At 40.0% G+C, this 19,815-nt stretch overlaps 2 pseudogenes across 2 annotated transcripts; one reads left to right on the forward strand and one right to left on the reverse strand.

Moving 5' to 3' along the window:
- The first annotated feature begins 8,272 nt into the window (after positions 1–8,272).
- Positions 8,273–9,170, forward strand: LOC308423183 (peroxisomal trans-2-enoyl-CoA reductase-like; annotated as a pseudogene). Its single transcript has one exon. The product of its transcript is annotated as a peroxisomal trans-2-enoyl-CoA reductase-like (transcript).
- Positions 9,171–14,520: 5,350 nt separating this feature from the next.
- LOC308423418 (F-box only protein 6-like) lies at positions 14,521–15,224 on the reverse strand (annotated as a pseudogene). The gene has a single exon. The product of its transcript is annotated as an F-box only protein 6-like (transcript).
- Between the last annotated feature and the right edge of the window lie 4,591 nt (positions 15,225–19,815).

Consider the following 19,815-nt stretch of genomic DNA (forward strand, 5'->3'; position numbering starts at 1 on the left):
TCTGGGAGTTCTGCTATCTGAGTACAGGTCCTGAGTCCTGATGGCGGCCACCCATCCCTCTCTCTGGGCCAGAAAGCATATTTCTACTTTTTTAATTGGATATTTTATGTATTTACATTTCAAACGTTATCCCTTATCTACCCTCTACCATTCTCCTCCCCTTGCTTTTATGAAGATACTCCCATTTCCACCCACCCATTCCCACTTCATCATCCTGCAATTCCCCTATCCTGGGGCATCAATCCTTCACAGGAAGGACTAAGGGCCTCTTCTCCTATTAATGCCTGATAAGGTAATCCTCTGCTACATAGACAGCTGAAGCCATGAGTCCTTCCATGTGTACTTTTGGTTGATAGTTTAGTCCCCTGGGTGCTCTAAGGGGTTTGGTTGGTTGGTATTTTTGTTTATCCTATGGGGTTGCAAACCCCTTCAGCTCCTTCAGTCCTTTCTCTAGCTTTTCTATTGGGGTCTCTGTGACAGTCCAATGGTTAGCTGCAAGCATCCTCATCCATATCAGTATAACTATGGCAGAGCTTCTCAGAAGACATTCATATCAGGCTCCTGACAGCAAGCACTTCTTGGCATCAGCAATAGTGACTGGGTTTGGTGGCTGCTTATGGGGGGATCTCTAGGTGAAGCAGTCTCTAGATGACCTCTTCTTCAGTCCCTGCTCCAATCTTTGTTCCTGTTTTTTATCCCATGAGTATTTTGTTCTCCCTTCTAAATCTTCTCTGAAAGTCTGATAGAATTCTGCTATGAATCAGTCTGTGCCCAGACTTTTTCTTTTTAGCAGAAGGCTTTTGATTCGTTTTAATTTTTCTGTTGGTTATATGGATTTTTATGTTATTGATATCTTCTTCATATAATTTTAGTGGTTTGTATGAAGGTAGAATTTAGTCCTTTCTTTTAAAAGGTTTACTGAACATAATGAAATGCATATTTTTAAAGTATTTCATTCCATTTTAATATTCTGAACCCCTGTGTTGTCTGCTGCAATTCTTCCATGTCCATTTCTGATTTTGTACATTTGGGTTGTTTCTTTCTTTTAGTTGTTTGGGCCAAAAGCCTCCCAATCTTATTCATCTTCTCAAAGGACAAGCTCTTAGCTTTGTTTGTTTGTTTGTTTGGGTTTTTAATGTATTTTAATATTTCACTGTTTTCTGGTCTGATTGTTATGATTTGTTGTCATCTACTGGTTTTGAGTTTGACTTTTCTTTGTTTTTCCAAATTCTTCAGTGTCATCACTAAGTCATATACATGTTCTCTTTCTGATGTTTTTAATGCAGGCACTTAGAGCTACAGATCCCCCAGTAGTAGTGTTTCATGTGTGCTTCAAGGGTTTGTGTGATGTGTTCTTGTTTTCATGTAGTTCCAGAAATTTATTTTATTTATTTCTTTATTCATTTATTTATTCATTTATTTATTCATTTATTTATTCTTTCTTTCTTTCTTTTTAATTGGTATTCTTTTAAAAACTTTTTGTTCATTATTTTGTTTATTTATATTTCAAATGTTATCCCCCTTCTTGGTTTCACCTCTACAAACCCCCTATCCTACCCCCTTCCCCTTACTTCTATGAGGGTGCTTCCCCACCCACACTCTCAACTCACCTCACCATCCTAACATTTCCCTATGCTGGAGCATCAAGCTATCACAGGACCAAGGGCATCCCCTCTCACTGATGGCAGACAAGGCCATCCTCTGCTACATAAGCAGCTGTAGCCATGGGTTCCTCCATGTGTGCTTTTTGGTGTGTGGTTTAGTCTCTGGGAGCTTTGGGAGGATCTGGTTGGTTGATATTGTTGTTCTCCCTATAGGGTTGCAAACCCCTTCAGCTCCTTCAGTCTTTTCCTTAACTCCTCCATTGGAGTCCCCCTTCTCAGTCCAATGGTTGGCTGCAAGCATCAGCATCTGTATTCATAAAGCTCTGGTAGAGCCTCTCAGAATACAACTGTATCAGGTTCCTGTCAGCAAGCATTTGTTGGCATCAGCAATAGTGTCTGGGTTTAACGGTTACATATGGGATGGATCTTTAGGTGGGACAGTCTCTAGATGGCCTTTCCTTGAGTCTCTGCTTCACTTTTGTCCCTGTATTTCCTTTAGACAGGAGCAATTCTCGGTTAAAATTTTTGAGAAAGATGGGTGGCCCATTGGGGTATAGACCGAGAAGTACTATCTGAGAACCCAGGTATGTCCAATTTTCTGAGGAACCACCAGACTGATTTCCAGAGTGGTTGTACCAGCTTGCAATCCCACCAACAATAAAGGAGTGTTCCTCTTTCTCCACATCCTTGCCAGCAACTGCTGTCACCTGAGTTTTTTATCCTAGCCATTCTGACTGGTGTAAGGTGGACTCTTGGGTCTTTTTGATTTGTATTTCCCTGATGACTAAGGATTTTGAACATTTCTTTAGGTATTTCTCAGCCATTTAAGTTTCCTCAGTTGAGATTCTTTTGTTTCACTCTGTCCCCAATTTTTAACAGGGTTATTTGTTTCTCTGGAGTCTTTCTTCTTGAGTTCTTTATATATATTGAATATTAGACTTCTATCAGATGTAGGATTAGCAAAGATCCTTTCCCAATCTGTGGGTTGGCATTTTATCCTATTGACAGTGTTCTTTGCCTTACAGAAGATTTGCAATTTTATGAGTTCCCACTTGTTGATTATTGATTTTAGATCATAAGCCATTGGTGTTCTGTTCAGAAAAAAATTCCCCTGTGCCCATGTGTTTGGGGTTCTTCCCCACTTTTTTTTTCTATTAGTTTTACTCTATCTGGTTTCATGTGAAGGTTTATTTAACCACTTATACTTAGACTCTGTACAAGGAGGTAAGAATGTGTCAGTTTGCATTCTTCTACATACCGACTGACTGCCCCTTAAGCCAGCAAGCACCATTTGTTGAAAATGTTGCCTTTTTCCAACTGGATAGTTTTAGCTCCCTTGTCAAAGATCAAGTGACCTTAGATGTGTGGATTCATTTCTGGGTCTTCAATTCTATTTCATTGATCTACCTTCCTGTCTATATACCAGTACCATGCAGTTTTTATCACCATTTCTCTGTAGTAGAGCTTTAGGTCAGGGATGGTGATTTCCCCGAAAGCTCTCTTATTGTTGAGACGGGCTGTGAAATGTCATGATACTTGGCAAGTAACCTTAAGGCAATCAGAGTAAGGAGAAGTGTTTGGGTGTAAGTTACCAGTGTCTCCACACCACTTGGATGAGCTAGAGAGCCCTGGTAAGGAGCAGTCCCAGGTCTAGCAAGTTGTAGAAGGAAGAAGAGTGTCCTGGACAAGGTGAAGATCTCTGGTAAGCATTCTACAAATTTTTAGGAAGTTAGAAACTAACATTTAAGTTTGTGTGTAATCTTTATGGAAAGAGCATTGGCATATTGGTTATAGGACTCACCCCCTGTGGTCAAAATATAAACAATACTGGACAGTATAATTTCTTGTATAAAACCAACCACCTTTGAAATTTTATAGAGAAATATATCTGGTAACTTCACAATTTGCTTTCAGAGATAACTTTAACATATCCGAGAGAGCTGCCAACTTTTTAGAAAAAGTCATGGGTTAAATATTTTCATTATTTTAAGATTGTTAATTTGGGGCTGGAGAAATAACTTAGTAGCTGAGAGGGCTTTCTGCTCTGCCAGAGGACCCGAGTTAGATCCCATCACACAGCCTTGGCAGCTCACGTACACCCGCAGCTCCAGCTCCAGATCTGATGCCTCTTATTTCATTTGGGCATCTGTATGTGTGTGCGCATACCTCCATGAAGACATGAATCCATACATATAACTAAAAACAATAAAATGAATCTTAATATTTACTCTTAATTCACTACAGACAGCAAGTTGCTTTATTAAACTGCAAAGAATCAATATTGCATTTCCTGTTCAGAATGCAAAACACGTATAGTGTATTCTTTTATCTTCATAGCTTGTTATAGATCACTCAGATAATGGTTTCAGTAGCAAAAGACAGTTGTCAGTTATTTGAGCAGTTAATATTCACTGACAAGGTTCACATTACAAATATTACTGAGAGAGAGTGGGAATCCTGTCTAAGAGTCTGAACAACTGTGATGTTTGCCAGCCTGGAGCGAATTTAAAATGGGTGACGTTGAAAAAGGCAAGAAGATTTTTGTTCAGAAGTGTGCCTAGTGTCACACTGTGGAAAAGGGAGGCAAGCATAAGACTGAACCACATCTCCACGGTCTGTTTGGGTGGAAGACAGGTCAGGCTGCTGGATTCTCTTACACAGATGCCAACAAGAACAAAGGCATCACCTGGGGAGAGGATACCCTGATGGAGTATTTGGAGAATCCCAAAATGTCCATCCCTGGAACAAAAATGATCTTTGCTGGAATTAAGGAGAGAAAAAGGGCAGACCTCATAGCTTATCCTAAAAAGGCTACTAATGAGTAATTTCACTGCCTTGTTTATTACAAAACAAATTGTCTCATGGCTTTTAATGTGTAACATAATTTGTTTCATACACCAAATTTAGATCATGAATGGCTAGCAATGTTTTTGTTGGACAGTCCTGATTTAAGTAAAACTGACTTGTGGTAATGTGGATACAATCTTTTTTAAAGCAACACTTCCAGATGTAAACATGCTAACACTGCTTTCCCTTTCTCCAGATAAGGACTTTAATTAGTCATAATTCACTTTCCATTAATATGGAGGTATAGCCTCAAACCTATTTAATGGTTTTATACCTATATTTATATAAATGGGTATGTGAATATGTTTAAACACCCGGAAGGTTCTATCACTGTCTCAGAAACACGAAGACTCGCCTGTGTCTCAGTTTGTGCTCACTGGCCTCTCGCAGGCAATGCTAAACACTAGGAAGCAACTCTTGACAATGCTATTTCAGTTAGAATTCCCTATATCAGTTATGCCGCCCTTTGCCACTGAAAGGCATTTACTATGGTTTATGTATGATGCCAAATAAAAAGTGTTTAACATTTAAAACAATATTACTGAATAAATTTGGTACCCTGCATTGTTATACTTCAAGAAGAAAGGAGACCCATTGAATTTACTGTTACCATGGCACCACCCTTACATCGACTACACGTGTAGTTCGGGCAAGTTAATTTCAGTGTAAGCTCTAGGTAGAAGTTCTAAATAAGTGGTACTCAACATTCCTAAAGCTGTGGCCCCTTAAATTTTATTCCTATGGTAGGTTCCCTCAACCATAAAATCAGTTTTCTTGCTACTTCATAACTGTAATTTTGCTACTGTTAGGAATCATAAATATCTGGCATGTGGGTAGTCTTTCTCATCTGTGAAAGGGTAGTTTGATCCCGCCCCCAAAGAGGTCATGATCCACAGGTTGAGAACTGCTGTTCTAAGTGGCAAACGGGACTTGTTGAATTTTTAAAGATTTACGATAACATCAGAGAACACTGCTCTATTTTTAAACACTCTATTAAAAACTCTATTTTTAAACAATATTTTTGCTCATGTAAGTGAATCTGATAAAAACCTTTTAATTTTATAATATGACCAAGGCAGTATAAAGTCTATTCTCCAATGATTAATGAATGGAACACTTGGAAAGAAACTAACAAATCAGTGCCAAGTGCTCTCTCTCTCTCTCTCTCTCTCTCTCTCTCTCTACTCCTCCCTCCCCTCCCTCTCCCTCTTCCTCTCAGGGGGGAAATGTAGGCTTGTGTGTGTATGCATGTGTGTGCATGAGTTAGTGTGTATGTTTGTGTGGTCATGGGTGTGTGCATGTGAGTGTAATATGGTTGTGCAATGTTTTTAAATGAGATGAAATTCTGTCTTTAAAATACATCTGATTAATGTGTAGAAAAATAGATCTTTTTTGAATTGTGTATTAATTTCTCCTTAGAAAATAAAACCTCTATCATTTTTGTTGTGTACAATAAGATAGACTGCTTTTAAAGCAATGTGTTATTTAGATTCTTAATTTCTATCAATGTAATATCAGAATGTAATCTTAAGATGTACCAAGCTGCTTCATTTATGGTACAAAATTCCTTAAGTTTCATAAAGAAATAGGATAAGCTATTGTTTTGATCTTGTTTGGGGGCTTATGTCATATTTTTAAGAATGTATATTGTGTAGCAACTGGATAAATATGTGTTTTGGAAGCATGGTTCACATTAGTAACTTGAGATCTTTACGCCCTGGATATAGTTGTGTGCTCTTGAATTACAGATATTACATACCGTTAGTTACATTTATCATGCACATAATAAAGGTCATGATATTTTGTTTGATAAGTTCACAAAGGAACAGGCAAGTCTGTGTTTCAATAACACAATTCAATGGAAAGTCTCAAGGGTATTAGAGAATCTCTACTTGGAGATGAATATAATTTTAATTTCTTACTAACTTAATTAATCCTTTTCTAATTTAAAGGATGATATCTGATGCTACTGGATTATCCTCTTATTTTCCCATGAGAAGGACAAGGGTATCTCATATTGATGACTGTCCCTGATCTTCTAGCTTCATATTGCCTCTTACAGGATTTGGTGGTTCAGCAACAGACTTGATCACATGAGTCTCTAATAAATACAATCAAAAGATTCTCTGATAGTCTCTATTGAAAAAATATTTCCCTAGTATTTCTAAACACAGCTCTTATTCTCATCCTATACCAAATAAATTAGATAAAGGTTATCAGAGTCCGACCAGAGCTGCACCTTTAAAGTCATAGTTGTATCTTCAGGGGATTACATGTGCAACCAAGGTTAGAATACGCCTGCCAAGCTTTTTAGCTTGTGCCCTAATCTTATAAAGCTACTTTCTCTGTTTGACCTGTGCTCATCTACCCAGAGCCCATGTCCTAATATCCCCTTCTGTATAATTTGTTAGAACATTCAAGAGTTTATTTTTGGACATGAAGTTAAACTAAGAAAGCTCCTGAAACATGCTGGCTGAGAATTCTCTCATCTCATTTCTAATGAAAAACTGTTCTGATGAGCTGAAGTCATGGTTTCATGTTTATGGGAAATTCATTTAAACCACAATGATGGGGGGGAATTATGAAGAGATGAATGAAGAGATACTAGGTAAACATAAACAAAAACAGTAGAGAGGGCTGGAGACATAGCTGAAGGGATCTGAATCACCAGCATCCTCATAAGGTGTTTCATAGCCACCTGTAACTCCAGTACCAGGGGGTCCACCACTGTCTTCTGGATACACACACACACACACACACACACACACACACACACACACACATGAATAACTTGGGAGACTGGCTCTGAGCTGCCCATGATAACTAAAAGGTCTGATGCTTGTGCTGAAGACACCATACACTTCAGTTGCAGGACATCAAGAACCCAGTCTAGATTTGGCCAGGAAACTATCTCCCCACTGGTTAGTGTCTATGGTTCTGGAAAATGCTGTGGCTAGGAGAGAAATGACATTAGTACTCCCAGTGTTAGCAGCTCATCATTTTTGACACCTGCAAAAGGTAGTGCAGGCTCATTGCTAGACTGTGCTTATTCATTAAGAGTAAGTGTTCTGGAATTTTCTCAATTTTCAACAATTATTATGTCAAAGAATAATGAAAATGAAAACATTTATACTTGACTTGAAATAACAAAACGTCAAAATTATAAAATGTACTGAAACATTTCTTGGAAATCCATAATGTTGACTGATGAAAGGTTGAAAATTAATGCAAAGGCTTCAGATTAAGGTTTGAGCTGTGTGCTCTTAAAACCATAAAAAACACTAAGAATGGAGGAAAGAAACAAGGGAGAGCATAATTAAGGAAACAAAAGAGATACAACAAATACTAAAGAAACAGAAACTTGGCTCTCTGAAGAAACCAGTAAATTTGATAAAACTTATTACTAATAACTAATTTGAGAGAAAAAAGTCACAAAAGCACAAAACTATAAAAACAAGATGAAAATTAAATATAGTTTAGCATAAATATGGAAGATAAAAGAACAGAAGCATTAAAATGATCCAGTCTTAAACATACGTGTGTGTGTGTGTGTGTGTGTGTGTGTGTGTGTGTGTGTGTGTGTGTGTGTAGATTTACTGAGAAAGAGAGAGAGAGAGAGAGAGAGAGAGAGAGAGAGAGAGAGGGAGGGAGGGAGGGAGGGAGGGAGGGAGGGAGGGAGGGAGGGAGAGAGAACATTCTGAGGTCTCATAGACCTTTCCAGAAAGTTTTTGTTTTGTTTTGTTTTGTTTTGTTTTAAGATAGAATACAAGAAGCCCAAGGTCTGGCTTTACCCATCATTCAGTGACGGACTCCCTGCAGTAATGGGCTCTTGGAAGAAAGTTCAGAGCTTCCTAGCGGCCAGGTTGCTACAAAAGCACTTGGCAGGGGCACAGGCATTGGAAAAGCCATCTCCCCAGAGCTCCTGCATCTGGGGTGTAACATGGCCATTGCTTCCCGGAAGCTAGACAGATTAAATGCTGCTGCGGATAAATAGAGAGGCTCTCTGCCTCCCTCCAGATGCGCTCAAGTCACCACCATACAGTGCAACATCAGGAAAGAAGAAGAGGTGAATAATTTGGTCAAATATACCTTAGCTAAATATGGGAAAATTGACTTCTTGGTAAAAGACGCAGGAGGCCAGTTCTTGGCTCCTATGGAAGACATCACTGCAAAGGGATGGCATGCTGTGATTGAAACCAACCTGACAGGCACTTTCTATATGTGTAAAGCAGTTTACAATTCCTGGATGAAAGATCATGGCGGGTCTATTGTCAATATCATTGTCGTTGTTAACAATGGGTTTCCAAGAGCTGTGCACAGTGGAGTGGCAAGAGAAGGTGTTTACAACCTCATGAAATCCATGGCTTTGGAATGGGTAAGCAGCAGAGTAAGGATCAACTATGTTTCTCCTGGGACCATTTACTCCCAGACTACTGTTTACAATTATGGGAAATTGGGACAAACCATGTCAGAGATGGCCTTTGAGAATATCCCAGCTAAGTGCATCACAGTCTCCAAGAAGGTCTCCTCTCTGGGGTATTTACTGCTGTCCCCTCAGCTTCCTTTACCACTGGACAGTTGGTCAATGTGGACAGAGGCCAGGCTCTGTACAGTTACTACGTCAAGATACCAGATCATGACAACTGTCCTGTGGGAGCTGGGGTCCTTTCTGTTGTCAGGCGGGTAAAGGAATCTTTTAAGAAGAAAGCCAGACTCTAAGCCAAGGAAACATCTACCCATCTTGTTCCTGTGTGCCTAATGTCTGGAGAATGTTTTGTACTTCACAAGGGCAAAAAAAAAAAAAAATCACTTTAACGTTAATATTTTTATCATTGCAAAAAATAAATGTATCTTCATGTTCAAACCAAAAAATAAATAAATAAGAGAATACTCTCTAGTGCATTTTATGATTTAGATATATGCATAATATAAAAAATAAAATAATAAAAAATTAAAGTTATACACTATAACTTTTATTACATAAAATTAAAGTTGTAAAAATTTATTATAACTATTTATTGTCAAATAAATTTAAAATAGTTTAAAAATGTAACATGTATATGATTCAGAGCATATGGAAATTGAAATTCATTATGTATGAGAAACTAAGACATAATAACTCACCCCAAAACTTGTTAGCTGAAAATCATAAACAAGTATTGTGTCATATGGTTTCTGAGAGCTGGGTAGCCAACAAGCCTAGCTAGGTCACCATGGAGTCCCCTCAAAGCCACTCCTGGAGAAGGATCTCCAGTGTAGGTTTACACAGATAGGTGGTTGAACCCACATCACTCAGTTCAGACAGACCAACTGACAGCAGGTTAGTTACATCTGTATAGTCAGGACAGAAGGACCCTGGATACCATACAGACACGTAGTGAGCAGCCCAAGCATATACAGGTCAGCTGTTATGTGGCCACAGTAAGTTTCAATGCCTTGTTTGAATGAGGCTACCGCCAAACACAAAGGCCAGCATGTGAGATTAACAAGAACTGAATTATGTGTCCCTTGAAAAGATGATTTGGCTAGGATATTTAACCCACAGCATCAAAGAGAGGAGAAAAACTTTAGAGTGTTTATTGTCAGCTCCCCCTAGTTCACCAAAGCCAATGAACTTTGTTCTTGCACCCAGTCCCTCATGGGATGGATTAACAGAGGAGTCAAGAGGGGACTGTTCATAAGAGGTCTCATCTGACTGCAACTGTTCCTTAGTGACATGCTAGTGAATACCAGCTGTGGTCAGGAAGGTTTGGTTCTTTTAAACATTAACTTCTCTATAAGGCTGCTCCAAAAACTCCTTAGAGAGAATGGAAACCATCACAGAAAAAACCATAACTGGACATGATGCAGTGACCAACAGCCCCAACGGATACATTTGCAGCAAGGCTTCTGCAGCTGTAGCTCAGGGAACGTTGCAGATCATGGGTCAGAAAGGTTGTAAGGACCAAATCCCAAGAGATCTTCCCTGAGACTTTTTCTCCTAGAAATAACTAAATAAAACAAGACAAAAACAAAACCTGTATCCATAGACATGTTAATGCAGAAGTTGTGTTGTGGGGGGTGGGTCTCAAGCCCTACATAAAGAAGTAACTAATGACAGCTAAGAGAGGGAGAAGATGAGCCCCATTGATTGGATATCCAACCAAAAGCTCTGAGCCATACACACACAAAAACAGACTCTGCAGATTATATTTATATGTTTATTCATATATGTTTAACAATAGTAATTGCAGGAAAAGAGACTATCGGTTTCGGGAGTTGGGGAGGCATGGTAGAGTTGGAGAGAGGGGACATAGGATAGTCTGGAGGGAAGGGGAAAGGAAAGGTCTGTGATTATAGTTAATTACAAGCGTCTGAAGACCTGACTCTCTCCTAAGTGAGTCTACACGGAGGGCATTGGTACCACTGGCTTTGTAACAGTCTCATGAGTGATGCAACAGTCTTCTCGGATTCAACTGTTCACTGGGAACACGCCTACAGTGATGAAGGTGATGGGTTGGACCAAAGGAGATTACTACTAGAGAAGCAGGCTTTCCCTGGTGCCTTCTAATAGATTCCATTGGCCAATAGAAATGTGGGGATGTTCATTTGAAAAAATATTCATTAACATACAACACCATGCTAAAAAGATTTTTAAAAATGAAAAAAAATTGAGTTAATGTGGTTAAAAATTGGTAAATTTTAATATCTAAATGCATTGAAATAATGAAAAATCTATATAAGGGAACGTGAAATTAATTAAAAGACTTCAAGAAGAGGGGTTGTTTAAAACGTTTAAGAAATAATAGAAAAACATACATGACTAAATGCAAGTATGAACGGCAGAGACGCATCAGTGAAGTAAAGAGTCGTATTTTTTCTTAAAATTAGCCTAAAATTTCCACCCAACAGTAGCAATTTGTTGAAAGTAGATGTTCTGCACATTCAAAGAGAATCATGAAGAATATGAATACATTTTGACTTCTTTCTAGACAGTTTTTTTTTTAACATAAACTGCCTAGTGCTTTCTTATTCTACAAAAACAGCTTTAGAGTTGGGAATTTTTCATTACCCTCTACCCTTCTCTGGCTTTATTATTTTTTTTATTTCATGAAAGAACAAAACAAAATATGGGCATTTTCTCTTTATTTGAGCTGACAATAGGAAAGTTATTTGTGAATGTGCAGTGATTGGCAGACTCCAGTATCTGTGAAATGTGTCTCGTTTTTATTAACTGTAGTAGGGACTGACTTTCTGGTGTGCCTGGGACTGAAATGTCACTTTTTAGATCACACTAAATCCCGGGATATAAAGCTACTTACTATTGTGTAAAACACCAGCTGTGCATTCCTCCAAAGTCCTTTTAAATTCTACTGTGATTGTCCCAAGACATTGTTTATGAGTATTCCCAATCTGGGGGGGGGGGGCAAAAAAAGTCATGGTTTTCTCTTCATTATATTATGTTGTAATTCTCATCTGTTTCTTTGAACTTCAAAGTAGCCATTCTAAAATGTTTCTCACTGTTGTGTTTCCTAACTCTTTAATATCATAGTTCAACTGTGTTCTGTTACTTTAAAATAATATTTCTATTTAATTGTTTACATTACTCATATAATGTACTTTAATTATTTTCATTCTGCTCCTCTAATTACTTCCAGACTTTTCCCTACCTTCCTAACAACCCATTCTCATATATTCCACCCCCTCAAATACACACAGAGAGAGGGGGGAGGGAGGGAGGGAGGGAGGGAGAGGGAGGGGGAGGGAGAGGGGGAAGGAGAGGGAGAGGGAGGGGGAGGGGAGGGGGGAGAGGGGGAGGGAGAGGGAGAGGGGGAGGGAGAGGGAGAGGGAGGGAGAGGGGGAGGGAGAGGGGGAGGGAGAGGGAGAGAGAGGATCAGACTACCACACTGAATCCAGTTTGTATTGGGTATGGGGCTTGCCTCAGAGTGTGGTCAACACACTACATGCAAATCCATCTAAGAAAATTGACTTTATGTCTTTCACCAGTAATCAAATCCCAATAGTTCCCCAGCTGGGGGGTGAGACTTTGTGCCTACCTCTGCTTTTCCACGCTTTTTTGTCTGGCTCGGGTTTGTGTAGATCTTGAGCATGTCATCAGTGTCTGTGAATTCGTATGTGCATCTACCCTGTGGAGTCTGGAAAACTTGGTTTCTTTGAAGCCATCCACCTGTAGTCCTTACAATCACTGTGTCCCTTTTCTGCACAGATCTCTGAGCCTTGATGAACGATGAGATGCCGACACCCAACTTAGGGCTGAGCATTTCAGAGACTCATTCTCTCCATATTGGCCAGTTCTTGGTCTCTGGGTTAATTCTCGTCTGCAAGGATTATGGGTATGGCAATGTATTGTTAGGAATCTTTTTCCCTGTGTTCATTTGTCAGAATAGTTGTAGGTTTTCCACCAGGTCACATGGTCTATCTAACCACACTTTCTTGGCCTCGTTTACACTGTCAGGTATGGGCTGCATCTCATGGAGCAGACCTTAAATCTAATAAGTGATTGGTGCTCCCTCAACATCCCTACTGCTATTGTACAGCTACATGTATCTTGCCAGGTAGTTCACAGGGTTGGGTTATACTGATAACTACATTTTTCCTATGATTGCATGCATGTACCTTTAGCAAGATTTTTTTCTATGTTCTGTGTTTCAAATATGTGATGTCTTCGGCAATAGTCTTTTTACCATCAACTTCTCGGGAGGAACCAATATTATTGGGAATACCCTGTAATATTTGGGGACCAACAACCCCAAAGAGGTAGCTCATTCAAGATACTGAGGTTTTATTTGGTACTATATGGAGTGTAGTTGAGGTCTGATTTCTCCTCTAAAAGGTAAGTCCACTTTAGCATAAATGTGGAAACTCCGATGACAGTAGGTTTCTGGGCAGCTTTTCTAATGACCTTTAATGCTGATATTCCCTTCCCAGATTCCCTTCTCTACCATGCTCTCCTCTCCCCAAGCCCATTTAATCCTTCCTGTTCCATTTTTTTCTGTAGTATCCAGACACCATCTGCAGCACAGTTATTTTATAGGTCATTATGAATTACAGTAGCATAATTTTACTTCAGAAATTTCTCACGCTACAAACTTTGAAATCAAGATTTCGAATAAATTGAGATTGTCTTGAAAATGAAAAACAGATGATCAACCATCACATTTTTAAAAAGCATCTCATTTATTTTCCCATTTCATTTTCATTCCAGTCCTGCCTAAGAGTCGGGAAAAGCTGGCACCAATTTTTACAGGCAGATACTTTTTTCTCACAAATATGAGACTGCTATAATTTCAACCAGCTTCTGAGTGCCTGAGACATCACATTCTACCAAATCATAGGCACCCATGACTCACGGTGAAAGTGTCTTTTCCCAGAAACCCACAGGATATATATATACATATATACCCTGTTTCTCCAAGGATATATTAGTAGGGAATTTCATTGAGAAATAAATACATATAAATCGGTTCTTCCTATTCTCTAACTACTTGTTAGTTGCCTATTTCTGTAATACAACACCCCAATCAAAAGTAACTGTTGGAAGAAACAGTCCATTCTGGCATCTGACTCCAGAAGAATACGTAAAGGTCCATCATGGATGGAAGCATGGCAGCAAGAGGCAGGAATGGTGGCAGAGGCAGGAAGCAGAGAGCTCATATGTCAAATGCAAACCGGAGGCAACAAGAACGAGCTGAAAGTGGGCTTTAATCTCAGTCATCCCCACAGTGATAAACTTTCCTTAGCAAGGCTACACCATCTAAACCTCTCCAAACACTGACACCAACTGGGGGCCAAATGTTCACAAGCCTGAGACTATGGGGGGCATTTTGCATCCAAGTCACTACGAAGTGGAAGTACACAGTTACAAAGATTGTTTCTACATTCTTAAAGACTAATTCAAACTTCAACTATTTTTAGAAAGATAAAGGTTTTTTTTATTTTATTTTATTTTATTTACTGAAAACATTTATTACAACAAAAAATCACCACTGAGTTGATAGGCTTGCCCAAGGTTGTATAGGGCAGGTATTCATGGAACAGGGGACGTGACTGCCCACTGAGGACTTAGCTCTTACCGGGAGCTGGGTGTCCTCCTATTAAATACAGTGTCCTCCCGTAGAGTTCTGGCAGGGGCAGGGTTCTTGGCTGACCTGTGACTGATGATGATGCTGTTAGTGACACGTGATCCATACCAGCCTTGCCAGAACTGAATGTCCTTGTCCCCATGATGAAAATGGATGTGGTGGATTCCTGGGGTTAATCAGAGAAGGTGTGGGAGATCTCTTGCCATTTGGCATCATTCCACTGTTTGCTGGTGACAGGCGGAGGCTCAAAGGAGGCCAAGACAATGTAGTCAGCAGAGGCCACCTGTACCCGGAGGTGACAGGTGCAGCCACAGTCTGCTCTGGGGGTAAACCAGTCCTTAACCACAATGTTGGGTGAAAGGTGCCCATCAGCTCCTGCTAGTAGCCCTTGGCTTTGAGGACCGCCCTCTGGGACTTGAGGCACCTCCTATAAGAGGTGACAAAAAACTTCTTGACCTTGGAGTCGGGAAAGATTGTGCCATGGTCCCCAGGGAAGTTCTCCACCTTCCACTCATCCCCCTCATTGGAGTCTATCCACCACGATCTTGGGTTCTCTTTGGCACACGGGTTCCAAAGGTTTCTCTGCAGGCTGCACAGGCTGTAGAAGACCTGCCAGTCATCCACAGACTCGTCCTGGTCTTTGGTGACAAAGCCCTCTTGCAGGCTCTTGCGCTTCCATGGAGGTCACCCATGGTTATAAAGGTTATACAGCTGCTGTCTGGCTAGGATTTGGTTGAACAGTTCTAGTTGAATGTTCTCCAGAAGCTCGTTGATGTTGACCATGGTGACAATGAAGAGCTATGCTCCCAGGCCTGGGAGTCATAGAATCCATAAGGCATAAACTGAGGACCAATAAATTTTGTTATTTAAAGAAAAAAGTAAATTAAAAAGGTCACCCATGGAAATTAACCAGACCCAGGGTGTGTGTGTCTCGATAAGCACGTGTCCAGTTATGAAAGAAACTATACAACTAATTGTGTCCCCAGACTTAGCTCTGTCCGGGGCTTTATTGATTTGGGTGGTATAAAAATGTATTCCATAGTATAAGTGTAAGATTCAGTGTAAAACTCCAGAGTTTCAAAGTTGCTATTTTAACTGCATAAAAAAAAAACCTTAATAAGGTGTCGAAAATGATAAACCTACTGGTAATTGGTTTGGGGCATAGTTTTGGAGGTCTTTAGTGGAAAGTTTTTCAAAGCCCTACACAATATGACTCTTGACATCTCCTATCGCTTTGCAGATCTTGGCTCCATGTTGCTACTCCACATCCTTGTTCTTATCTCACCATCAGTACTCCCTTAGTGTCTGCTCTTTCTTTTCTCCAGAATCAACCATAACACAGGAATAATGTGCGATTTGCATTACTTTAATCATGTACACAAACGTGCTACTGAGATCTGCTATCTATTTTATTCTGGCTAAATCATTCTTCAATAAAGTGCTTAAAATTACCTTCAAAGGTACATATGTGAGAGAGACTGACTTATTAACATTTTGATAGCCGGTATTTAATTAAAGGGGAGTTGTTGACCCACACAGAAACTGAAGTAGCAACGAATTTAGCATGAAAGGTGAGATTATAGGATCTAGCTGAAGAAAGACCTCTTTTCTTGTTTAAAAAATTACACTTATTTATTTTAGTGTCAGACGCACATATACCATGGCACATATACCATGACCTTCTGGAAGTCAGAGGACAATTTAAAGGACTCAGTGTGGCTCCAACATGTGCCTCGTGGGAATCAAACTTGGGTTATTAGGTTTAGGAACAAGTTCCTATACCTGCTGACCCATATTGCTAGTTGCCCCACCCTTTTTAGAAATGGGGTCTCATACGGCATAGTCCCCTCACTGTGAAGCTTAGGAACTACTATGCAACTGAGGTTAACTTCATACTCATGGTAATCCATGTGTTTCTACATTTCTGGATTACAGGGTTGAACAGCCATGCCCAGCTATAGACCTTATATAAATATATGTAAATCTATGTAACTATGTATAAATTTAGAGAGTAAAGAAAGATTCCAGCCTTCCTTTTCTTCTGTTCTCTGTAGAGTAGAAAAGGCTATTGAATTAAAATTGGTTTTGGACAAGGAAATACATACTGACAGTAAAAAATACATATTGTATCGAAGAGAAACTGAAGGTGAACTTGTGGTTGGTGGTTATGAAGGTTTTGTAGAGCGACCGTTCCAAATATTCACTGTCTGCACGGCATCTGTGGAAAAAAATCTGCAGTCAATTAATGAAACTTGTACGTATACAAATTCAATAGAGGAGGCTGTAGGAATTTCCAGATGTTTAATAAAGTAAGAGAACATGGGAAGAAAAGGCAAACAAGCAGGAAACTAAAAGATTCAGTGGAGTAGATGCCTCGAAGTCCAAGAATCATCGAAGTAACCAAACAGCATCAGGGAGAGGAAGTCGTGGCCTGCTTGGAAGACAGACACTGAATGTGGAACGATTTAGGAAAGCAATGCATTCAGGCTGTACAGTAACTATTGAGAGGTCTGAGCCAGGCTGACTCCATGACAGGCTGCGAACCAGCAGTTCCGGTGACTAGGCCTAAATGTCTTGTTTCCCAGAACTGGAAAAGTTCAAAACAGGTCGATTCCAGGAAAAACCACGCCTCACGAGTAGCCAATCAGGAGCCGCCCTGCCACCTGAGCTGAGCCAAGAATAATTAACCAGCAATGGTTCCAGAAAGCTCTTCCCAAGTCCCCCAGAGCCTTAACTAATCACAAAGGCATCTATACTTAGAGATGGAGCTAACCAATCAAGGGAAAGAAAGGTAAAAGTCACCGCTCCTACCCTAACAGGCTTTAGGTTGACCCTGCAAAGTCCCACCTCTGGCTTCCTTCCCGGTCTATGGTAGACCCTGCAAGCTGGATCTCTGTGGAGTAAACGCTCTTCTGTCGCGTACTATTTGAGTCTAGGGTAACATTTTTTGGGGATCACAGACCTTAACACTACAGAGTAAAGAGGAAGAGAGAAGACGTCTGAAGATGGGGACAATACAGAACAGAGAGACATTCGCGGCAGTGTCGAAATGTGCAAAAATAAAGAAGATCTCCAGCCATTGGTTACTTTTCGAGTGGATGAGGGGAAGCAGCCGTCATTATGAAGGACAATGGCATTAGGAAGACAAATTGAATAGTGCCCTTTTTAAATTTTTTTCCTTTATATGATGATTATAGAAAAGTCTCTGTTTAACAGTGGAGTAATGATTTCTTTGCAGTTCAAAGGAAACAAAGAATACAGATAATATCTTCAGATACTAGTGTACAAACTCATCAAATTTTAAGAAAATACTTTCTTATAGCATTTAATAAAAGCAAAGAAGTATATGAGGTAATTTCAGGAAGATTAAGGATGGCATGGAATTGCTGGTGATGCCACTGTATTTACCAACAGATAAATAGAAGGTTGTCAAGTGTAATAATAAATAAAGATCTTAGAGGATAAATATATCGCTAAGCTCCCACGCCCAATAGGGTTCAATTTAGGTGTTAATTTGTGGAATCCCTTCGCATAGTATTCTAAACCCTAAAGTAGGATTGGATAAGAGGGGCTCTTTTTTGTGCCAGATTTAAGGACAGTGATACTGGCTGGCTTGCTCCTTGTGGCTTCCCGAACTACCCTCGCTTAGCACTCAGGTCCACTGCCCCAGGGGCAACAGATTCCAAAATGAGCAGGCCCCTCCCACATCAGTCTTCAACCAAGAAAATGTACCACAGGCTTGCCCACGGGATATTTTCTCAGTTCCCTCTTCCCAAATGACCCAGTAAAAATTAGCCAGTACGAATACCAAGAACACAAAAGGGAGGGAAGGAAGGAAGGGAGGGAGGGAGGGAGAGAGGGAAGGAAGGAGGGAGGGAGGAAGGGAGGGAGGGAGGGAGGGACGGAGGGAGGGAGGGAGGAGAGGAGAAGAGATTTTAAATCTCATGCCCTAGACTCTACTTTTGCCTCCTCTTAGTCCTAGCTCTGATGTCTTCGGAAGAGTTATCTCACCAGGCCTTAGGCTGTGATTTGTCTTCAAGGTTGAGCTTTCTCTATAGGTAAGCAGGATTACGAGCAATAATAAAATCTTTGTGTTTTCTTTCTGTTTGTGCCACTGATTGCCTTTTATTCTGATAACACAAGTGAGTAGAAACAGTTTTAGTCGTTTTCTAAGTCTTATGATAAGGTTGTTTCTTCTCAATGAGAAGTAAAATGATACTTTCAGCCTCTAAGAACAAAACTATTGATACTGCTAATCAAATTTTCAATGAATTTATAAACAAACATAGACAATTTTTACTTGTATGAGTATTTTAGTGTTTCAATTTTGCTTTTAGTAAAATTAAATATTAAGTTTTCTATGTGAATTGATTGCTAGATATTTAATTAATATGTTGTGTGACAGACTGATTTTGTTATATTTTGAATTTTCACTAGTATTTAATAAATATCATAGTAATAAAAATCCAATAATCTTTTTGCATTTTTGACATAGACAATATGTAAAAGATAATAATTTCTATGTCTTCCTATTATTTATAGAGCCATTCATTTATCCATTTATTCACTTATTTATTTTGCCCTGAGTGGAAAGACAGTTAAATGCTAAAGAGGGATGTCAGAGGAAATCATTTGCTATCCTCTTTGCCCACCCTGCTCCCATCCCTCCCACCCCTGCACTTGTCTTCAGGAAGGTGCACTAGCTCCCAGCCACCCTCTCTACCTCAGTGCCTTGGCATTCTCCTACATTGGGATAACATGGTCTCACTGGACCAAAAGCCTGTTTGCACACTGATGCCAGACACCGCTATTCTATGCTACATATGCAATTGGAGCCATGGGCCTCTTGCTGCATGCTCAGTGGTTGGTGTTCTAGTCCATACGAGCTGTGGAGGATATGGCTGATCGAAATGTTGCTCTTCCCTTGAGGCTGCAACCCAATTCAGCTCCTTATTTTCCTCCCCAGCCCCTTCATCAGAGTCCCTGTGCTCAGTCTGATGTTTAGCTGCAAGCATGCTCAGCTGCATGACTCTGGCAAAGCCCCTGAGGAGGCACCCCTACATGGTTACTGACAGCAAGCACCTCCCAGCACCTCCCAGCATGTTCTAAGGTTTTCCCTGCTTTCTCATCTAATAGTTTCAGGGTATCGTATCTGGTTTAATGTGGAGATCTTTGATCCACTTACACTTGAGCTTTGTACAAGGAGATAAGAAAGGGTCTATTTTCATTCTTCTGCATGCTGAGTGCCAGTTGGACCAACACCATTTGTTGAATAGGCTGTC

This window comes from Micromys minutus, assembly GCF_963924665.1.
Source record: "Micromys minutus genome assembly, chromosome: 8".
Lineage (NCBI taxonomy): Eukaryota > Metazoa > Chordata > Mammalia > Rodentia > Muridae > Micromys > Micromys minutus.